This window comes from Euprymna scolopes, chromosome 11, assembly GCF_053919585.1.
Source record: "Euprymna scolopes isolate OS-2025 chromosome 11, ASM5391958v1, whole genome shotgun sequence".
Classification (NCBI taxonomy): Eukaryota; Metazoa; Mollusca; class Cephalopoda; order Sepiida; family Sepiolidae; genus Euprymna; species Euprymna scolopes.
In genome coordinates this window covers 31909917-31933768 of record NC_136492.1, presented here as the reverse complement: position 1 = coordinate 31933768, position 23852 = coordinate 31909917, and positions in this window count along the sequence as shown.

The window sequence follows — 23852 nt, the reverse complement described above, 5'->3', positions numbered from 1 at the left end:
TCACATGTGATGTTTCTGACAAAAGGGGATTTTTTTTTACATTTTCACTATAAACAAGGTACATTGCCACTTTGGTGCAGGGGGCTACTATAAAGGGCAACAACTACTGGGGTACTATGTAGTGATTTGGGCAGCAAGATATAGGTTCACGTTACACTTGAACTTCTGCACGTCAGTACAGTTGGGGAAGCAGGGACCTGGAATGGAATTTCAAAGTCTAACGGTTCTGGGGAAGAAACTACTGGATCTCTACTGTGTGGGGGTGGGGTTTATATGCCTGTCGCGTTTGTCGAGGGTGTTTACGTTGTGAGGGCACAAGTGCTTGCATTTCGTCAGAGCATTCATCATTATAATACTTGCAGAACAGGCAGAGGGATGCAACATTTCGTCGATGGGACAGAGGCTGAAGCTAGTTCAGAGTCTATCAAATTGCTGTTTTGTGGTCAGAATCTATGTATCAAACCCTTATCTAGTCTAAACTAGCAAAGGAAAAAGAATAGTATTTTTGGCTACCAGCTCCTTATATAAAGTGGCTTCATCACGACCTTCGTTAAGAAGACCTGTACACTAGAAAGGTGACGTCATGCTAGTGGTACAAGCAGGCAAGATCTCCCGAAAAATCAGCCTGTCGATAATGCATAATGTCAGCAAGTGGACATAAATTTCAATTTTTATGCGTCTAAAATTTGATCAGAATTTGATATCAAAACAAAGTACGTTTTATGTTATAGTAATTTGTTATTGTGTAAAACATACTTCAAACGTCAAAGAAAACAAGCAATTATTGGTTTTTTATTTAATATTATCCTATAAAGATGAGCTTGTCATCTAAAATTTTAGTCTAAACGAGGTTTTGCAAAGTTCTACCTTTAAACCTCTATCAGGCGTTCACATTAAAAACGACACAAACAAAATCATCAGTATCCTTTTTATAAATACCAAACAATTATGAGATAAATGATGAAATAATTTAAAAGAAATTAGCGCCGTCAGATGTGCTCACATAGTGTTTTAGTTTCCCTTCAAAGTGTTTTGTTTATCTGCTTAGACGTAACTTAGTACCAACACCTCTAACGTCAGCAGATAAGCTAGACTTAGTGGACAAGCTTGTGTTGAGAAAGGTCCTGGCTTTACGCCTTATCTAAAGCCATTTCCATAAAATGTATACCATGTGGTCATTCTTTCAGGGCTTAGTATTTCCTTCATGAGAGTCATAGTCTTGCTATCTACTAGCAAATATGTGTGACACCTTGTCACTAATATGTGCTAGTGTTAATAACACCTTTTCATAAAATAACTATTTTTATTTATTTATATGAATTACTTAGATTTACAAGATTTGGAAAACCTATGAATGCATTAATATATTCGGAGCAGATTTTATATCCGCTTTTAGAAAGCTAGTCGACATACTTTTGAATGAGTGAAATATATCGAAGGAAATTACGATCTTCAAACCACATGTTAGCATTGAACGGATATAATTCAAGAGATTGGGTTCAACTTGCTTCGTTTTAAGTTCTTATTTTACTGCGTTCAGTCCGAAGTCATAAGTCATGTTCGGAATTATAGATATGATATCCCAGGAAATGAAAAAAAGCACGTAACGGGGACAGTACCTAATCCTATTTATCTTCTTGTGGTTATATAAAATGCCAAAAATTGCTATTTATGCACTGAGGGTTTTCAATGGGATTTCGCATGAAGAGGAATTCGCCTTATTCCTTTAGTACAAAAATGATGTAATAACGCGACTCTTACGTGTTTCAGATGCTTACAAGCACTTTTATAATTTATGAGTTTTTTTTTTGGGGGGGGGGGGTTTCAAGTCGCTCCCTTGGTCGAGCAGATTTAAGTTTGAAATATCATATTAAGATGCGCCCCATATTTCTATGAAAACATACATCCAAGTTATTGCCAATATAGTTGAGAAATAGTCGTGTTCTTCTGCAGCTACAGACAATATTAGATTCCTGGTGCATTCATTTACCCGTGAGAGTCGAATACGTCCTAAAATGGAGTACTTGCTGCCACATCTTGGGCGAGGGGGGCGGTTCAAAGTATTTTTGTGTTGGCAAAGACAAATTCGATTTCGCAATATATAGGAGGATGATCTCTTCCGTTCTTTAGATCTTTTTCTCTCGGCATAGACACTTCCTGCATTTATAAACTCTGCCTTTATTTGAATGTTCAACTTCAGCTTGAGTCTTTCGACAAACAATCACAACTACAAAAAGATTCTCTTTTTATTCTTTGTGTGCCTAAGCGAATTCAGGTTGCATGAGCAGAGTTTGCTTTTAAAAATTCGAATTTGTGAACCACTTCACCATTGGATTGCTTCCCTGCAGGTTACCACTTCACTGTATAAGTTTGTAGATGCCGAAAATTTGTACTCTAATTGATAACTTCATCGGAATGTTTGGATTTGGAATTTTCTCGCTTTCCCCTGTCCCCCCCCCCATTTATTCCACCTTCAGAAATTGAAATGAAAAGTTGAACAAGTATCTTCCTGCCTAAATTTCCATTTATGTGGTGACTTTAAATCTGGTTCTCATCACAGTAGGCTCTTAAGATTTAGATGAAATATTTTTTGTTTAGATTACACAAAAGTAAACCAAAGAACTTGTTATAAACCTCATAAGTAACTAAATTTGATTCATTCCCATCGCCATTTTCTAATCCTTTCATGATATTCTTCATTAATCAACTGACAATCTATCCATGCCATTTATTCGAATGGCTTTAAGCCTTGATAATTCGTGACTTATCAGTATGCAAAAACGTTTCGCCACCGTTCGGTCTGTAATACTAAAGTTACAAAATGTGTAATTGAATAGACGATTAACAAGGAGAGCCGCGTTAGAATGAAAAAGTTTCAGTGGCAAATTTAAAGTACACGGAAGTCGACAAAGCCGCGTGACTTTCAGCCGGGGATTTTCTTTCTCTTTGGCGTGTGGGACTTCCAAGAAAAGACGTGTCTGAATAACGTGTTAAACGAAAGACAGCGCCGTACACTACGTGGCTTAGGATAGTGAGAAGAACTATCCGTACATATATCTTTCTGTTTTTTTCTCTCACCCACACATACACTAGTAGCCTGTCGCTCTAATGTTTTTATGACTATAATTTTTTTTTTATATATATATACTGTTTTACAAATCGGCATCGGCATTCGAGTGTTTTGTATCCACAAGCAAACAAGAACCAACGACAACAAAGTATTCAAAGGTATGCAAACATACAGCGGCACGCATTCCAGGAATATCATCTTGTTATTTGAACGAAAGCTTTTGTCTCTAATATCCACTAAGATAATTCGAAATTTTAGTTTTACCTCAAAAGCAAAGCCTGGAAAAATCGTGGATTACATAGGATAATTCGAGCTTTTCCAGTTTTAACAACTAATCTTTTTACTTTTCCAAGTTTAATCTTAAAAATATTACCTTTCAATGTTACCTACACTGATGATTGCATAAGCATGAAACACTTGTTCATATGTTCATCAGCAGAAGAAGTCGGGCTTGAAACACAATGTGCATCGGAAGACCAATCGAGGTGTGAAACACAAGAAGCTCTTTTGGATCAATGTTGCTAATACCAAGAAACTGTCTCTTAGAAGAAATCGTTAATGCTGGAAAAGTTGCTATGTAACGAACAGCCTCTAGCTGGCTGAATGTCCATCGGAAAACCAGTTGGGACTTAAAACAAGAAGCTCCTTTGGCTGAATGTTCATCGGAAGACTAATCGGGGCATGAAACACAAAAAGCTACCATGAACTGTAAAAATTGTTTGAAATTTAGTCGCGAAATAAGTAAGCGGTGAAGCTTTAAAGCAGTTCTAAATGAGTAAAACCAACACTTAACCATATATTTAAACACTACTGTGCTTATATATATATATATATATATATATATATATATATATATATATATATATATACTCACACACACACATATATATATATATATATATACTAGCATGGGTACCCAGCGTTGCATGCGTTGACATGAAATTCTGTTTGAAACACACGGTATACTAATTATTTTTATCTGTGGCAACGTGGATACCCCCACAAAAAATAAAAGAACGGATGAAAACATGTAAATGTAATCGCCCCAAAAAAGAAGTATGTTATACCCTCTCCACCAGATATTTCGGCAGAAGGGCTACAAAGAGAAGAAACTATTCTCCGGATATTGAGCACTGGAAATACACCCCCAAAGAAAAAATAATTAAAAATAAATCATTACAACTTTTGTTTCACTAAAAATAGCAGCGAATCCCCGTGAAATCGCAAAAAAAAGAAAAAAATTAAGATCTACCAAAAATTAATTCCAAAAACAATTTAATGACATTTTTCGTCATTTTATATTTCTAATGTAATCATCCCCTCCCCCCTAAAAAAAAGAATTTGTGCTATTTTGGGGTTCATTCTATTTATAAAATTGTTAGGGGAAAGTGCATAACGGTTTCATAAAAGTGATTAAATTTATCGTTATTTTATGTTTCAAATGAAATTCCCGCCCCCCCACCATCACAAAAAAACTAAAAAAAATTGTATTTGTCATGTTTTATCCCCCGCCCCCTCGATCGCCAAACTTCAAAAAATGCTAGAGATGACATGTCTGGTTGAACGCTTTGTGGCCAAAAAGTGGGTTCTCATTTTACGTTAAATCTATATAGAAAATTTATTCCCCACGCTAAAATGTTAATTTTCTTTCAAAATTTCTTCTTTCATATTATTGATAAAGACTGCTTAAACTTATTAGGCCACATATAATAATTTATATAAGCAAATTATCGAATTTCTATATCAAACGAAAATTCAGTAGTTAACCATACAAGCAAAAGCCGTAAACAAGGTGGAAACAGAGTTAATAGTTCGTCACAAATAACAGAAAAAAACTGCATATCTCACTTTCAAAATAATGTGAAAAAATGGTTGTAAAATATTACAAGCATTTTTATTCAACAGAAAGCATTTTTGCAGTATATTATCTTTTGCAATTAAATGATTGTGATTTTTTTTATCAAATTTTCTGACTTTCAAACTTTTTTCAAGTGTTTACCATTAATGCCTCCATTTTCTTTTTTCCTCATTGCTTAAGAATCCGTCTTGCCTCATTCGTCAGTATTAACCGATAGTTTTCATCCCCATTCGAACTGCCACTCTTTGACTAGTGGTTATGTTAGCTGTTATATATTAGTAATTCTGTAATACTTTCTGTAGATGTCACAAGAGATAAGCGAGTTTACCCTGAAATACTGTTACAACATAAAGCCGAAGGTCAGAGACGAACGTAGTATCATATGATAGACCGGAAGCGAATTCTGGTATGAGATTCAAGAGACACAATATAACCGTTCAAACGTCTAATAAAAGTATAACTTGTGAAACGTCAGAGTTTGCAAGTTGATTTTCTCTCTCTTCTCCCCCCTCTCTCTCTCCCTCTCTTTGTTTTTCTATCTATATATCTATCTATCTATCTATCTATCTATCTATCTATCGCTTTCGTTACGAAACGTTTGTAATTGTAGAACAATATAATTCATTCGAAAGTAAAGGGGAAGTGTTTGCGATCAATACTAAGCCCCTAAAATGAAAAATGTTTCCCTTATTAATTTTCAATGACTTTTTTGGTTTCGTCTGATAACATTCTGTCTATTTTGAAGCCACATTTCAAAAGGAGGCGTCAGTTGCACAGCAAAGAAAATTTATCGTGGCATTTCTCATAACGCTACTGCGCTCGCCATTCCATTTGATGCGGTCTATATTTGCTTGCCTCGAACTATACACACTAAATCAATCTGATCTCGGGTTAAGTTCACGTTCAAGGGTCGCTTTATTTCATCTTCCAAGCTAATGAACGATTTCTCTGCCTTATCTGTTTCCTTTAGCGTTATTTTTTCTTCTTAATTAGTTGCATATTCATTAGTATGACAAAGTAGTCTTACAATGTTAACTACATTAATACAAATTATAAAAAATAAAATTCGGTAGAGTGGACAACTCTAAAACTGTTGTGATAAGGAAAACATTGGATAACATTCAATCAAGGTTCTAACAGTTTTTTAAATTGTTAATATCAGCGGTAAATCCTATATTGAATATTAAATTAATTATTATTTAGAATTGTTTATTTAATTTATAATAATTAACAGAAAGACAACGTTGCTTGGGATTAAATTAAACAAAACACTGTTTAACAAATATAAAGTTTTCACAACAAAAACATCTTTGATTATGCCGTTTTCGGTCAGTCTACCTCGAATGCTCATCTCAAAACACACACTAAAATGAAGCATGCTACTTTAAATGCGTTTAAACATCTTGTTGGCTTAAAATATTTCAGTTATCTCGTTTGAACTTTTTTCAAGTTATCCTCCCGGAAACTTTACTGAGCAACGGAGAATGTTCTCTATCATGTAGATATTGTAGGCTATTGTCAGTTACGTTGCATACCAATTCCAGTTTGGTTGATGTACCGACGTCTTTAATTGTAGAAGTCAATTGAAGCAGTTGTGTATTCTCTCCTTTCTTCGCTGGAGTCGTCAGTTCGCTTTCTGGAGGCCTACGTCTCTGTAATGGCTTGTGTTAGCTGTTTCTATTGTAACTTGAGGTGTTTGAACAGCTTTTATCTCTATTTCGATCAGCTGCATGCCAGTTTCGTTCGTGGGCATTAACAGAAATATGTCTGTGCAGTTGAATAAAAAGAATAATTTTAACTTGTTTTTATAAATTCTATGTCAAACGTAAACCTGACAGATTGACGAAAATGATATTTCAAAATTAGACACAGTAGACCGACCGACAGACTGCGTCTCTTATGAGGATACCAAGACGCATGTTAAAAAATAGGTTAATAAGTTTAAACGAGTTCATTTTTTAAACATCATTATTTGAATATTGATTAAAAGAAATTGAATTTTGGCGAATGCAAAATTTCAGCCATTCTTTCTTATGTTTCTCTTGCCGCATTTGAAGACAGTAAAAAATAACAAAAAATGCACTACATAAAAAACTAATGTGCATTTCCTCTATCGTTTCGTCAAATGGATTTTCCTCAACGAAATTGACAGACCGAATTTGATTTGATTTTAATTAGATACGCTCAGGTCAAAGGTCAATTGCTTGAATGTCATCAGCCAATCAAAATTTCTTTTTTTAATTTCGGATGTCAAATTTGAAAGAATGTCTCTATTTCAATTTCGTTCGTTCATAATTTTTCGTCGCTTTTCATTAACAATAATTAACCTCAATGTTGCTTGCCTCTTCTTCATTTTCCTCGCGTCCATTTAATAATGTACATATTTTGTTCGTCGAACTCACAATTCTTCACCCTATTCTTTGATATGGGTTTTTCATGTATATTATTATAAATACGGTTTGTATGTTTATCTGCTTTTGATTCAGCAGAAGTGATATTTCCATATGATATAGATTGTAAAATTATTTTGTGTTTGTTTGAAGAATTTATTTATTAACATATAGAAACGGCGAAAGAAAAATATGAGAAAGGAACCAAATGTTAAAAAAGTAAAAGAAATACATAAACTATTTGTTTCTGGTATGTTTTTCAATCATTTTTTCTAGAATGTCTTAAACATCACTTTTTTTCTTTTGTCTCATTTCTCGACTTCTTCTTGTGATTCAATTATTTCGATAAAGAAATGTGAAAGAAGTCAGCTAGTCTGTTTATCATATGTGAAGAATTGCATAGTTTTATATTAGCATTTTTTCTCTAAAAATCGAGAGGTAAAAACTTCCATTTGAAAAAAGTGTTAAGTATTATCTTGATCGTATTTAATTTAGTTCAAAAGCAAGGCAATAAACAATGAGAGCAAATATCTTTCATTCTAATTGAACAGGCCTCTATTGTTATAGCTCAATTTAATCTTATTCACATCGTAGAATTACTTTTGTGATGGTGTAAAAATGAACATATAAAAAGCACAGTGTGAGAAACGATCTTTTTAAAAGAAATATAACTAACTAATATATATATATATATATATATATATATATATATATATATATATATATATATATATATTAGTGGTACGACGTGCAAAATTCCCGATTCCGATACAATTACCGATTCCGATTCCGATTCTTTATGAATCTCTAATTATTTAACTATTGTTATTTTCCGCAATTTTCGTAAAAACACTTGTTAAATATGCGATATTTACATAAACGTCTAAATATAATTGTAAAGGATGATTTATCGATTTTAGTTTTACTGGTAATTTAAAATCAATGAATATTTAGTATTTTATCATTATTACCAGCAATGGAAGATTTTGCTTTAAAGAAAATCAAATAAAAAACGACAATTAAATGAATCGTTTTGGCATCCGTAAATAGGCGTCAATTTGTCTGATTCCGATACCGATTTCGATAACCCCGAATTTTCTGATTTTTACAATTCCCGATTCCGATGATTCCTCCCAACATTAATATATATATATATATATATATATATATATATATATATATATATATATATATAGTCCCAACAATAAGATGATTATTTCAAACTAAATAAATCACATCAAACAACCCCAGCCTTTTATCATCATTAATGTGGGTCCTTGAGTGAAAGAAAAATTTGAATGTTTTTTTTAATCTTATAATTTCAATCGTGGGTGTAAAAAACACGTGTTGTAGTTACTTGGACTGAAAGAAAGGAATGGATAGGGGGTTAATCACCAGTGGTGAGATATTAGTAGCATTAGTTATTTTAATTTGGTCAGGCGTCTATGCGAGGAATTTACAGGGAGTTAAAATGTTAAAGAAGAGAAACAGAAGAAAAAAAGAACGAAGAGAAGGGTGATAGATAAGTTTGACGCCCGTCATTATATTCACAAGCTCATATATTGTAGACATTTTAGCTTAATTTAATCTATTATAATAACAACGATAATACTCGTTATGAAAACCTAGTTTAAATTAAAAATTTAATTAAAACTTTTAAATGACCTTGTACGTAACCATCCAATGTATATGTATATGTAACTATGTGTATATGTATACACACATATAGTTACATGTATATCTATATATATATATATATATATATATATATATATATATATATATGTATTATAATACAAAGTTATGAATTATTAAAAAAAATTAATTGTAAATTCTATACCATCTTGTAAATCACATTTTTAAAAGCATTATACATCTATTTTAACCACGTTCGTAACACGTTAAAAATCGCATATATTGTAAAAAAACGGTTCACTAGTTCAAGAAATTTAAATATAGTTTTAACTGAAGCATATAAAAGCATCCAAATTTTTAACAAGCAATATTCAAACCTGCCTGAAGACGATTGATGAAAACTCAGTTGATAGTACTTGCAAAGAATAACCGAAAAAAAAAACAGATGGACAAAGACGACCGTGGAACTTTCTTACACGGATTCAACCGGGAAATAATAAAGACAATTTGAAAAGTTGAAAAACCATAAAGAAAAATTATCAAGCAAGAATACTCCGTGCTATTTAACAATACTTGGCTGAATGAAAACATGCCGCCTAAATACAGTATATATATATATATATATATATATATATATATATATATATATATATATATATAGTCATCCATATACAGAACTGTTTCGCTGTTTCACAGCTCATCAGTGCGGCTAGACACGCAACTATCTCAAGCCATAATCGAAATCCGACCGCCTATATGACAGTCGGAGCTTCTATCCGTTGCGCTATTCGGTTGCTGCTATGCGGGCAGTGAATTAGCAATGTTTTGACATTGTCCAAATACCTAAGCTAAAATTTGTTTGCACAAAGAGCATCGCTTCATACGCTAATGCTAATTTGTATGCAAGCTGTGTATGCAAATTAAAACAGCCTACAAAATCAAGTCGCTTTTCTGTGCTAAGCATACGTCATCGTGCTGCAGCAGCAACAATTCTAATTTCCGAATAAAACTCAGAGCCATTACACCGACGGCTTTTTAAGGTTTCAACTGCATGATGAGGTGAAGACTTAAGCTTGTCAAATTCCATCATCACTGACTAAATTAATCCACCCTTCTCCTACATGCTTAAAATTACTCATACAAAATTCCGTTAGCTTATACAAAAATAGCCTTATTAAATAAGATATATCAGCACACATCTGTGTGTAAGTAATATACGATTATATGTGTATGTATGTGAATTTTATTCTTAGCACTGGCTAGTTGATGGAAGTTAATATCTTAGTTTAAGTCGTGCTTGCAGATGTTGTGTCAATATTTGTGTATATTAATATATCATTTCTGTTTGTCTGTGCGTGTGTGAGAGAGAGAGAAAGAGAGAAAGAGAGATTTCGAAGTGGTAAAGACGTGTGTGTATTTGCGGGTGTATTAAAATTTGTATGTGTGGACATAATGCTGTTACACATATATGTGATCGGTACCTATAATTCTCCAATGTGTCAGTCTATGAGAGAGGGATGCACTACCCTAGTCGCCGATGATAGAAAATAACAGTCTTAAAAAGGTTTTGTCCCTTACACACAGTTATAACCTTGAGAAGAACGTCGTCGTCGTCGTAGTCGTCGTCGTCGTCGACCTTATGGCCTCGATATTTATATGCGTTTCATGTTGACACTTTTAATTTTTCTCGTAACAGATAAAATAACGGGCACTTAATACAAAAACGATAGTTAATTTGTGTTGGCTGATTTAATGTTCGTATAAGGCTTGTTCTAAAGTTGTATTTTATATGTAACAATTAACATAAATAGAAGTTATTTTATTCATATATAAAGTTAATTAATTCCGGTCCATGATTTTATTTCTTTTCTTCATGGTGTTATGGAGGAGGTGATACCTTGGTGTAGAAGAGAAGAAGCATATACCTGTTGTGTTCCGGTGGTTGGACTTACAACAACAAAAAAAGTAAATAAAAATAAATTTCTCATTATTTCCGACATTTTGCGGTTTGCAAATTTCTCATTTATATATATACTAGCAGTTCAGCCAGGCTTGAACATGGGTAAAACTTTTTTCTTTATATTTTAGACCAAAATAATAAATGTTAAGTTGCCAAAATTTGGGCAAACTTTACAAATTTTGGCCAGTTGACATTTATCATTTTGGTCTAAATATAAAGAAAAAGTTTTACCCATGTCCAAGTTACCTACATTTAAAATTTTACGTGTTTATACCTGAAATTGGCGGAGAAGTTTGGATTGAGTTTTCAAAGGCCAACTCGTTAAACTATGACCCCTTGAAAGCCAAAATTCTTGCTGAAAACGGATTAAAAAGATTTTCTCACATCTCAATACACCTTATGTCAAATCTCGAGTCTCTAGATCGAAAATTGACGTATTTGGTAGGGAAATGATCGCGCACACGCACACACACACACACAGACACACACACACACACACTCCGACAGATATTTTCACTTTTAAATAAATATATATACACACACACATACACACATATATATATAAGTGTGTAATTTATGTGTAATTTATTATATATATGTAATTTATATATATATATATATATATATAATTACACAGCCAAACGATGTTGCAGCCCACGAGAGCCATAACAGTCAACGAACCGAAAGTCCAAAATGGCTCTTGCGGGCTGCGATGTTGCTTGGCTGTGGAATTTATTATATATAATCTCTTACATTCTGAAAATCACACACACATACATACAGATCTGAAGTGGGTTTCAATGTACTGCATCTCATCAGTGACATGCTCTGACATAGGCGCGAACCCAGATCGTCGCACGTATGAAGTGTGCAATACTATTTGCTTAGGTTGTCAGTATTGCACACTTCATACGTGCGACGACCTGGGTTCGCCCCTATATCGGAGCACGTCACTAATGAGATGCAGTACATCGAAACCCACTTTGGGTCTGGCGTTATCCGTTGTCGATGCAATTTGCTAAACTATTCAGAAAATGATTGAAAATCAGAAATTACCTGGAAATAGGCATCGCGGTGGGTAGAAGCTCCTGTTGACTAAAAAAAGTTTTAGGCAACAACTATTCAGACGCTTTTAATCACTCAACAAGATATAATTTTAATTTCTCATAAAACAATCTATTCTCCCCTGAACTCTCTTATAAATGCTTAAGAACAGAAGTTTTACCATTAGTCGAGCTACTGCAGAATCATTTTCAGAGCAGTCACAAATAAGATCGGGGATGAGCTTTATATATATATATATATATATATATATATATATATATATATATATATATATATATATATATATATGAAAGTTTTCGCCTCCATTTTCAATTATGTGTAAATTGTTTTATTTTAATCGCTGCCGACGTCATCTCTTGACAAGTGTCGGACGAAAGGTACCTCGAGGTTCTTTTTTTAAATTTTATTTTAGTCGAATAGTCTTTTGACTATTTTTCGTGTCTATTTTTTTCTCCCCGCATCGATCTTCTCCAAAATTCTAATAATGACCCCCACTTATCCTATTTAAAACCTTAATTTCCCCCACTCTTTATCTGTGCCTAAATCACAACGTGGATTCCATGAACAAAGCTTCTTTCTCAGAACTGAACGCCTTTGGAACTCTGTTCTGTCTGTCTGCTTCTCACCTGACTACAACTTGGTCTTCAAGTCCAACGTAAACAAATTCCTAATGAGCCGCCCCCTTAAGTAAACACTTCATCAAATCTCCACACTAACGTACTGTACTTGCAATAACCCTTATCCCTGAGTGGCTTCCGGGCCTTGATAAGTGGTGATCACCGTGTAAAAAAAAAGAGTGGAGATTTTAGTTTAATTTCATATAATCATTTTTTCATTTAATCAATCAAATCCCCTCTGTTCTCACTCCTCACCAGAGACACAGAAAAATTTATTGATTGGAAATAGATATATCTAATTCAATGATTTACTCCAAAAGTCACTAGTCGAATACTGAGAATTTAAAATAGTAATTTCTACTCTATGGGATAACCGAATCATTCTCTTACTTTTTAAATGGGCATATCTTTTGGAATTTGACAAATTGGATGCGTTAGATGCCTTCATAGAGAGGGGGAGTGAGGATAGAAAAATGAACACAATATGTGGAAAACATTGTCGTTTTTTTTCTTTCGGTGTTAATGTTTAGACGTGGTTTCTTTAGAAAGTTGTGTCATTTTTCCACAAATATGAAATGAAGTTAGCAGAAGATCGATATTGCATACAAAATTATCACGACTGTCTCCTGTCAATCAGCTAAGGAACTGTAAACTTGGGAAGCTATTCAGTAATGTAGCAGTTTTTATAACAATTGAACGCCTTCTTTTACTCGTAAAAATCTCCTTAAAATGTGACTTTCACATTCAGTATTAGTAGAACATCTTCAGCAGTTATACTTTGCTAAACTTTGGAATCTATTTAAAAAGCGAATTTTCTATCATTACTCTAATGTATTTCAATGATTTTATGAACCAAACCCATAATTTATCATAAATATTCGAGATGAAATTAGAGAAGAATTTAAATTGTTTCTTCAGATTCTTTGAAAAAAGTAATATTTATTAAAATTTATTTGAATGTTTAAACTGTGTTTTTTACACGAACAAACAAACATTTACCAGAATCCGATTTGCTATCGCTTGCTTTTTTTTTCTGGTAGACGCAAGCCAATTTTGTTATGCTCGTTCTATTTACAGATTGCTACCTGGTTTCAACTTGCAAGGCCATCGGGACTGCGGTTCACGTAGGGCACCAAATATTCAATGATATTTATTAGTCAGAATACAAAATGAATACGTAGAATCAGTTGAAACAGTCAAAATACAGCCGGTAGTAGACTTACTTTCTAATTCGAAACCATTTCCAGATTATTTAAACATAGTCTTGTTGACATCATTGTTGCATGTGAAATATATATACATACATGTAGATACATATATATACATATATATATATATGGAGAGAGAGTAAAAAATGTATATAAATATGAATATGTATGTGTGTGTCGATTTACAAGCATTTAAAAAACATTATTTGATCTCAAGATTACGACAAATTTAAATAAACATCGCAAAAAAATTTGTCACTTGAACATAATTAGATGAAAGATCAAAAGTGCTTATAATAAAGATGTATTATTTTTGTATTTCAATAAAGAAAAGATTAGCAAAATTGGACAATTAAATGAGGTTTAATTATGCAGATGTCTTCGTTGTTTTACAATATTTGTTTAAATGATAGAACGCTGCCTACCTGCGCACAATGTAGATATTTACAGCATGGCCCACTTAAGAATAGCTCGATCTCTCTCACCTTTCTCTTAAGGACCAACACTACACGAAATGCAATTCTTTTTCCAACAAGATGGCGCTGCCTGCCACACGGTTCACAGATCACTGACACGAATCTATAACATGTTTACGGAAGACAGAACAATAAGCAAAGGGTTATGGCCACCACGTTCCACGGACTTTTCATCAGATGATTCTTATCCTTGGATGACTTTACGACAAAAAGTTAATGCAAAAACACACTCATAATCTAGATCAACTAAAGGAAAACATTAACAACGCTATCAAGAGCATCCACAGAGAGGATCTAGAGGAAGTATCTGCAAACATTGTTGGACGTGACCGAAAATGCATAAACATCAAAAGGAAGTATCTTCAATGCTACAGGAAATCTAAACAATACTACAGGAAATCTAAACAATAAGACAGGAAATCTAAACAATGCTACAGGAAATCGAAACAATGCTGCAGGAAATCTAAACAATGCTACAGGAAATCTAAACAATACTACAGGAAATCTAAACAATGCTACAGGAAATTTAAAAAATAAGACAGGAAATCTAAACAATGCTACAGGAAATCTAAACAATGCTGCAGGAAATCCACACAATGCTACAGGAAATCTAAACAATGCTACAGGAAATCTAAACAATGCTACAGGAAATTTAAACAATACTACAGGAAATCTAAACAATGCTACAGGAAATCTAAACAATGCTACAAGAACTCTAAACAATACTACAGGAAATCTAAACAATACTACAAGAAATCTAAACAATACTACAGGAAATCTAAACAATGCTGCAGGAAATCTAAACAATACTACAGGAAATCTAAACAATACTACAGGAAATCTAAACAATACTACAAGAAATCTAAACAATACTACAAGAAATCAAAATAGTGCTGCAGGAAATCTAAACAATAAGACAGGAAATCTAAACAATGCTACAGGAAATCTAAACAATGCTACAGGAAATCTAAACAATGCTACAGGAAATCTAAACAATGCTGCAGGAAATCTAAACAATGCTGCAAGAAATTTAAACAATGCAACAAGAAATCTAAACAATAAGACAGGAAATCTAAACAATACTACAAGAAATATAAACAATATTCCAGGAAATCCAAACAACACTACAGGAAATCTAAAAATACTCCAGGAAATCTAAACAATCAGACAGGAAATCTAAACAATTCTACCGGAAATCTAAACAATACTACAGGAAATCTAAACAATCCTACAGGAAATCTAAACAATGCTACAGGACATCGAAACAATGCTGCAGGAAATCTAAACAATGCTACAGGAAATTTAAACAATACTACAGGAAATCTAAACAATGCTACAGGAAATCTAAACAATGCTACAAGAACTCTAAACAATACTACAGGAAATCTAAACAATACTACAAGAAATCTAAACAATACTACAGGAAATCTAAACAATGCTACAGGAAATCTAAACAATACTACAGGAAATCTAAACAATACTACAGGAAATCTAAACAATACTACAAGAAATCTAAACAATACTACAAGAAATCAAAACAGTGCTGCAGGAAATCTAAACAATAAGACAGGAAATCTAAACAATGCTACAGGAAATCTAAACAATGCTACAGGAAATCTAAACAATGCTACAAGAAAATCTAAACAATGCTGCAGGAAATCTAAACAATGCTGCAAGAAATTTAAACAATGCAACAAGAAATCTAAACAATAAGACATGAAAATCTAAACAATACTACAAGAAATATAAACAATATTCCAGGAAATCCAAACAACACTACAGGAAATCTAAAAATACTCCAGGAAATCTAAACAATCAGACAAGAAATCTAAACAATTCTACCGGAAATCTAAACAATTCTACCGGAAATCTAAACAATACTACAGGAAATCTAAACAATCCTCCAGGACATCGAAACAATGCTGCAGGAAATCTAAACAATGCTACAGGAAATTTAAACAATACTACAGGAAATCTAAACAATGCTACAGGAAATCTAAACAATGCTACAAGAAATCTAAACAATACTACAGGAAATCTAAACAATACTACAGGAAATCTAAACAATACTACAGGAAATCTAAACAATACTACAAGAAATCTAAACAATACTACAAGAAATCTAAACAGTGCTGCAGGAAATCTAAACAATAAGACAGGAAATCTAAACAATGCAACAGGAAATCTAAACAATGCTACAGGAAATCTAAACAGTGCTGCAGGAAATCTAAACAAGTCTACAGGAAATCTAAACAATGCTACAGGAAATCTAAACAATGCTACAGGAAATCTAAACAATGCTGCAGGAAATCTAAACAATGCTGCAAGAAATTTAAACAATGCAACAAGAAATCTAAACAATAAGACAGGAAATCTAAACAATACTACAAGAAATATAAACAATATTCCAGGAAATCCAAACAACACTACAGGAAATCTAAAAATACTCCAGGAAATCTAAACAATCAGACAGGAAATCTAAACAATTCTACCGGAAATCTAAACAATACTACAGGAAATCTAAACAATCCTACAGGAAATCTAAACAATGCTACAGGACATCGAAACAATGCTGCAGGAAATCTAAACAATGCTACAGGAAATTTAAACAATACTACAGGAAATCTAAACAATGCTACAGGAAATCTAAACAATGCTACAAGAACTCTAAACAATACTACAGGAAATCTAAACAATACTACAAGAAATCTAAACAATACTACAGGAAATCTAAACAATGCTACAGGAAATCTAAACAATACTACAGGAAATCTAAACAATACTACAGGAAATCTAAACAATACTACAAGAAATCTAAACAATACTACAAGAAATCAAAACAGTGCTGCAGGAAATCTAAACAATAAGACAGGAAATCTAAACAATGCTACAGGAAATCTAAACAATGCTACAGGAAATCTAAACAATGCTACAAGAAAATCTAAACAATGCTGCAGGAAATCTAAACAATGCTGCAAGAAATTTAAACAATGCAACAAGAAATCTAAACAATAAGACATGAAAATCTAAACAATACTACAAGAAATATAAACAATATTCCAGGAAATCCAAACAACACTACAGGAAATCTAAAAATACTCCAGGAAATCTAAACAATCAGACAAGAAATCTAAACAATTCTACCGGAAATCTAAACAATTCTACCGGAAATCTAAACAATACTACAGGAAATCTAAACAATCCTCCAGGACATCGAAACAATGCTGCAGGAAATCTAAACAATGCTACAGGAAATTTAAACAATACTACAGGAAATCTAAACAATGCTACAGGAAATCTAAACAATGCTACAAGAAATCTAAACAATACTACAGGAAATCTAAACAATACTACAGGAAATCTAAACAATACTACAGGAAATCTAAACAATACTACAAGAAATCTAAACAATACTACAAGAAATCTAAACAGTGCTGCAGGAAATCTAAACAATAAGACAGGAAATCTAAACAATGCAACAGGAAATCTAAACAATGCTACAGGAAATCTAAACAGTGCTGCAGGAAATCTAAACAAGTCTACAGGAAATCTAAACAATGCTACAGGAAATCTAAACAATGCTACAGGAAATCTAAACAATGCTGCAGGAAATCTAAACAATGCTGCAAGAAATTTAAACAATGCAACAGGAAATCTAAACAATAAGACAGGAAATCTAAACAATACTACAGAAAATCTAAACAATACTACAGTGAAATATAAACTATACTACAGGAAATCTAAACAATAAGACAGGAAATATAAACAATGCTCCAGGAAATCTAAACAATACTACAGGAAATCGAAACAATAAGACAGGAAATCTAAACAATTCAACCGGAAATCTAAACAATACTACAGGAAATCTAAACAATCCTACAGGAAATCTAAACAATGCTGCAGGAAATCTAAACAATGCTACAGGAAATCTAACAATGCTACGGGAAATCTAAACAGTGCTGCAGGAAATCTAAACAAGTCTACAGGAAATCCAAACAATGCTGCAGGAAATCTAAACAATGCTACAGGAAATCTAAACAATGCTACAGGAAATCTAAACAATGCTGCAGGAAATCTAAACAATGCTGCAAGAAATTTAAACAATGCAACAGGAAATCTAAACGATAAGACAGGAAATCTAAACAATACTACAGGAAATCTAAACAATACTACAGGAAATCTAAACAATACTACAAGAAATATAAACAATGCTCCAGGAAATCTAAACAATACTACAGGAAATCTAAAAATACTACAGGAAATCTAAACAATAAGACAGGAAATCTAAACAATTCTACCGGAAATCTAAACAATACTACAGGAAATCTAAACAATGCTACAGGAAATCTAAACAATGCTACAGGAAATCTAAACAATGCTACAGGAAATCTAAACAGTGCTGCAGGATATCTAAACAAGTCTACAGGAAATCTAAACAATGCTGCATGAAATCTAAACAATGCTACAGGAAATCTAAACAATGCTACAGGAAATCTAAACAATGCTGCAGGAAATCTAAACAATGCTGCAAGAAATTAACACAATGCAACAGGAAATCTAAACAATAAGACAGGAAATCTAAAAAATACTACAAGAAATATAAACAATGCTCCAGGAAATCTAAACAATACTACAGGAAATCTAAACAATGCTACAGGAAATCTAAACAATAAGACAGGAAATCTAAACAATTCTACAGGAAATCTAAACAATACTACAGGAAATCTAAACAATGCTACAGGAAATCTAAACAATGTTACAGGAAATCTAAACAATGCTACAGGAAATCTAAACAGTGCTGGAGAATATTTAAACAAGTCTACAGGAAATCTAAACAATGCTGCAGGAAATCTAAACAATGCTACAGGAAATCTTAACAATGCTACAGGAAATCTAAACAATGCTGCAGGAAATCTAAACAATGCTGCAAGAAATTTAAACAATGCAACAGGAAATCTAAACAATAAGACAGGAAATCTAAACAATACTACAGGAAATCTAAACAATACTACAGGAAATCTAAACAATACTACAAGAAATATAAACAATGTTCCAGGAAATCTAAACAATACTACAGGAAATCTAAACAGTGCTGCAGGAAATCTAAACAATACTACAGGAAATCTAAACAATTCTACCGGAAATCTAAACAATACTACAGGAAATCTAAACAATCCTACAGGAAATCTAAACAATGCTACAAGAAATCTAAACAGTGCTGCAGGAAATCTAAACAATGCTACAGGAAATCTAAACAATGCTACAGGAAATCTAAACAATAAGACAGGAAATCTAAACAATACTACAGGAAATCTAAACAATACTACAGGAAATCTAAACAATACTACAGGACATCTAAACAATACTACAAGAAATCTAAACAATACTACAGGAAATCTAAACGATAAGACAGGAAATCTAAACAATGCTACAGGAAATCTAAACAATGCTACAGGAAATCTAAACAATGCTACAGGAAATCTAAACAATGCTGCAGGAAATCTAAACAATGCTGCAAGAAATTTAAACAATGCAACAGGAAATCTAAACAATAAGACAGGAAATCTAAACAATACTACAGGAAATCTAAACAATACTACAAGAAATATAAACAATGCTCCAGGAAATCTAAACAATACTACAGGAAATCTAAACAATTCTACCGGAAATCTAAACAATACTACAGGAAATCTAAACAATCCTACAGGAAATCTAAACAATGCTACAGGAAATCTAAACAATGCTACAGGAAATCTAAACAGTGCTGCAGGAAATCTAAACAAGTCTACAGGAAATCTAAACAATGCTGCAGGAAATCTAAACAATGCTACAGGAAATCTATACAATGCTACAGGAAATCTAAACAATGCTACAGGAAATCTAAACTATGCTGCAGGAAATCTAAACTATGCTGCAGGAAATCTAAACAATGCTACACGAAATCTAAACAATGCTACAAGAAATCAAAACAATGTGGCAGGAAATCTAAACAATGCTGCAGGAAATCTAAACAATGCTACAGGAAATCTAAACAATGCTACAGGAAATCTAAACAATGCTACAAGAAATTACAAACAATGCTACAGGAAATCTAAAAAATGCTACCGGAAATCTAAACCGTGCTGCAGGAAATCTAAACTATTCTACAGGGAATCTAAACAATGCTACAGGAAATCTAAACAATGCTACAGGAAATCTAAACAATGCTACAGGAAATCTAAACAATGCTGCAGGAAATCTAAACAATGCTACAGGGAATCTAAACAATGCTAGAGGAAATCTAAACAATGCTACAGGAAATCTATACAATGCTACAGGAAATCTAAACAATGCTACAGGGAATCTAAACTGTGCTACAGGAAATCTAAACAATGCTACAGGAAATCTAAACTGTGCTACAGGAAATCTAAACAATGCTACAGGGAATCTAAACAATGCTACAGGAAATCTAAACAATGCTACAGGAAATCTAAACCGTGCTACAGGAAATCTAAACAATGCTACAGGGAATCTAAACAATGCTACAGGAAATCTAAACAATGCTACAGGAAATCTAAACAATACTACAGGAAATCTAAACAATGCTACAGGAAATCTAAACTGTGCTACAGGGAATCTAAACAATGCTAGAGGAAATCTAAACAATGCTACAGGAAATCTAAACAATGCTACAGGGAATCTAAACAATGCTACAGGAAATCTAAACAATGCTACAGGAAATCTAAACAATGCTACAGGGAATCTAAACAATGCTACAGGGAATCTAAACAATGCTCCAGGAAATCTAAACAATGCTGCAGGGAATCTAAACAATGCTACAGGAAATCTAAACATTGCTACCAGAAATCTAAACAATGCTACAGGAAATCTAAACAATGCTACAGGAAATCTAAACAATAAGACAGGAAATCTAAACAATGCTACAGGGAATCTAAACAATGCTACATGAAATCTAAACAATGCTACAGGAAATCTAAACAATTCTACAGGACATCTAAACAATGCTACAGGAAATCTAAACAATGCTACAGGAAATCTGAACATTGCTACCAGAAATCTAAGCAATGCTACAGGAAATCTAAACAATGCTGCACGGAATCTAAACAATGCCACAGGAAATCTAAACAATGCTGCAGGAAATCTAAACAATGCTACTAGAAATTATAAACAATGCTACAGGAAATCTAAACCGTGCTACAGGAAATCTAAACCGTGCTGCAGGAAATCTAAACAATTCTACAGGGAATCTAAACAATGCTACAGGAAATCTAAACAATGCTACAGGAAATCTAAACAATGCTACAGGAAATCTAAACAATGCTACAGGGAAACTAAACAATGCTACAGGGAATCTAAACAATGCTACAGGAAATCTAAACAATGCTGCAGGGAATATAAACAATGCTACAGGAAATCTAAACATTGCTACCAGAAATCTAAACAATGCTACAGGAAATCTAAACAATGCTACAGGAAATCAAAACAATGCTACAGGAAATCTAAACAATGCTACAGGGAATCTAAACAATGCTACAGGAAATCTAAGCATTGCTACCAGAAATCTAAACAATGCTACAGGAAATCTAAACAATGCTACAGGAAATCTAAACATTGCTACCAGAAATCTAAACAATGCTACAGGAAATCTAAACAATGCTACAGGAAATCTAAACCATGCTACAGGAAATCTAAACAATGCTACTAGAAATATAAACAATGCTACAGGGAATCTAGCAATGCTACAGGAAATCTAAACAATGATACAGGGAATCCACACAATGCTACAGGAAATCTAAACAATGCTACAGGAAATCTAAACAATACTACAGGAAATCTAAACAATGCTACAGGAAATCTAAACAATGCTGCAGGAAATCTAAACAATGCTACTAGAAATATAAACAATGCTACTAGAAATATAAACAATGCTACAGGGAATCTAGCAATGATACAGGAAATCTAAACAATGATACAGGGAATCCACACAATGCTACAGGAAATCTAAACAATGCTACAGGAAATCTAAACAATGCTACAGGAAATCTAAACAATACTACAGGAAATCTAAACAATGCTACAGGTAATTTAAAAAATATAATATGTTCATTCTGTCTACATGTTCGGGATATTTTTAAGTGGGTCATCCTACATATATAAATTACATAATCGCATTCAAGTATAACTTATAAAAATAAATTTACACGCAAATCCATTATGGCTTAGTCTTATGAAAATAATGCGTGATATATTACGATAAGCCATACGTTTACGTTATTATCATTATGTTTGTAGTTTCGTATTAATGATTATGTTTGAAGAATAGTATATGTGAATTAATGTTTTTTATAGTATAACTACAATTATTAATGATTTCTTTGTTGTTGTTTTTCCTCATTGTATCTATCGCGGCAGCAATCTTTTTACTTATTTTTCCTATTGATTTCATACGCCTACACACGCGCGAACACCACCCTTTTTCCCGATAAGACCACAATTGAAAATTGATCAACAAAGAGAGTTTGAAGAATATATATATAAAAAAAAGAAATCAAGACTGCAATAAAGAGGTGTGTGAGGGGTAGATAAAAAATACAATTACCCACATCAAACGGATGGAAATCATTTTCTTTCTTTTTTATGTAACGGACGAAAAATAAATTATCTTACAAAAAAAAATGAGAAGTCGTTTATGTCTTATCACTGAAGAAATGATATCAATATTATCAATGAAATTTTCAACGCTGTCATTATTTTTGCTTGATTATTTGTTTTAATTTCTTCCATGTTTTCCGTTTGTATTTCTTTGTTTTTATAATCGATGCTGTTATGCAACTCATCAGCTTATTGTTCTTGCAGACAGGGGAATGAAGTTACTTTCTCTTAAACTCATAGCTGCTATTGCAATCATATCACAATTTTGAACGTCAGATTATTAAAACATATGCATACTCAATAATGTTTTATTTCATTTATTAATTATATATATATATGTGTGTGTGTGTGTGTGTGTGTGTGTGTGTGTGTGTGTGTGTTGCTAACGAAATATAAGGAATCCACCTGATCAAATTGCATATTTATTTACTTCACCTGCCGAAAGTGAGATACAATTTATAAAAATGATGATAACTTTTATTTTCGTAGGACTTTATAGTACCACAAATTCAGATATCTAGCATATTGAAGTAATCACTTGATATATAGAGACGCATAGGAATTTTCACCCCTGCTAAATGATTATATTCACACGATCAATTTACGTAACATTTATTTTCAATAATATGCGTTGTTATTGTAGCGTTTGTATTTACTGAATGAAGTAAATAATTGGGCCAAAGGGTTGCTATGTTATAGCAGGAGTAAGGAATTTCACTGATAAACTTATTAAATACCCCTCCCAGGACGGGTATTTTGCTCTCCAATACTAAAGATCTCTCTCTCACTCTCTTTCTCTCTCTATCTCTCTCGGTCCTCTCTCTCACTCTCACTCACTCACTCTCTCTCCCTCTATCTATCTCTCTCTCTATATATATATCTATATATATATATGTATATATATATATATTTTTATATATA